Here is a 1,968-nt window from a genome sequence, read left to right as displayed (position 1 = left end):
TCAGGCAAAGTGGAGGGGGGAAGGGAACGGTGTTGCCCAAGTCCCTCTGCCTTTCTAGTAACAAACTCTTGGGGGAAGAGAGGGCCTCTACATGCCATCTTTGGCAACTGTGCCATAGGTTAGCCATTACTGCTCTAAGATATCAAGCTGCAAGATTTCCCTCTGTTCATGAACTCTTATAACCTATCTTTCTCTCTTGTGTTTTATGCTCTCCAATAACTTCTTCCACAATCTCCTTTATCTAGAGAACAACCAAAGACCAAAAGGGCCTCTACAATTTGATTCCAACAAAATTTCCTGCTTTATTTTACATTTATTACTTCTATATGTTTCAGTCAAATAAAACTACTCACTTTCTTACACATATGTTCTTTCCTATAGACTCAGGATGCTCCTTATATCTGAAATATCTGCTCCCCATATTTCTGCCAGCTAAAATCAGACCTACTCTTTAAGCTCTAGTTCAAATGTCATCTTTCTTTGAATTTTTCCCTGATCTCCCAGTTAAAAGAGATCCCTTCCTTCTCTGGACTGTTACAGAATTTTGTTCATATTTTTCTTATGTATTTCCATACTTGTATTATTATTTTTTGGCTCATTTCAGTCATGTCCAACTCTTCATGACCTCCTTTGGGGTTTTTTTGTGGGGCAAAAATATTGGAATGGTTTGTCATTCCCTTCTCTAGCTCATTTGACAGATGAGGAACCTGAGGTAAACAGGGTTAAGAGCCTTGCCAGGGTCACACAGCTAATGTCTGAGTCTGAATTTGAACTCAATTCTCCTGACTCCAGGAGAGTTCCAGCATTCTATTCACTGCTCTACATTGCTGTCCTTTTTTTCTTTATATGACATTTATCCATATATGTAGGATTATAGAATCACAGTAATAGACTTGAAAGGACCTTAAGAGGTCAAGTCCAGCTCCCTCATCTTATAGCTAAGGGCCCTCAGGTCCACTGAAGTTTAGTGATTTTCCTAGGGTTATTTAGCTAGTAAAAATGCCCCAAACAATTCGAAGTTGGGTCTTGACACCAAGTCCTATACTCTAGCCACTACATTATATTTTCTCGTAATGTCTTAATTTATCAACTAAACTATAGATGGTTTATCATCTATATTGGTAAAGGGAATTCCCACACCAAAGAAACCACAGTTTTGAGGTTTTGATATATTGGCATACCTTAACCCAATGAGATGTAGTATTGTGTGGATAGAGTGGACCTTTGGTCACATGATTCAGTGACCATGGGCAAGTTACTCAATAAGCTCTTCATGCTGGAAGCAACATCCTAAGACTTTAAACTATAGGTGAATAACTTAGCTGCATTGGTGGTGCTAATTTCTGCACTTAGAATTCCTTACTCATATCAAATCACACAGTTAGACCAAGAATTATCTACTAGATTTTAAGTTCCTTAAGGATAGGAACTGTCATTCATCTTTGTTATTTTCCTAGTGTCTATTAAATTTTAATTTTGAATAGAAATGAAAAGTCAAAAGTCAAGACTTCTGCATCTGTTCAAGGAACCTTGCTCTAGTTATCATATAAGCTTTGTCGTGATTTATGCAACCCCCACAATGAGCTTACCACACCCACATAGAGCATGCCAAGATACAGTGGCAGGCATTCACATTCTAAGAAGGAAAATTTGGACCAACACTGGTCATTCTTTCCTTTTTTGTGGAGAAAGTGGATGGGAGGAGCTGATAAAGATATGTTGGTGAAATTGAGGGAGGAAGACAATCTTCCATTCTATTCAGATGTCAAATCAACCTACTTCTTGACTTCTGCACGTAATAAGAGGTGAGAATTTGACAAGGTGGTGATCATCCTTTCCTCCATACTTCCTGGGATATTCAGAAATGATCTAGCTAGACTGTATAGTGGATAGAGCACAGGGCCTGAAGTCAGTAAGTTCTGAGCTCAAATCTAGCTGCAGTTATTTGTTGTATGACCTTGGGCAAGT

The sequence above is a fragment of the Gracilinanus agilis genome, chromosome 3 (assembly GCF_016433145.1).
Source record: "Gracilinanus agilis isolate LMUSP501 chromosome 3, AgileGrace, whole genome shotgun sequence".
NCBI lineage: Eukaryota > Metazoa > Chordata > Mammalia > Didelphimorphia > Didelphidae > Gracilinanus > Gracilinanus agilis.
Note: the sequence above shows the minus strand (reverse complement) of the source record.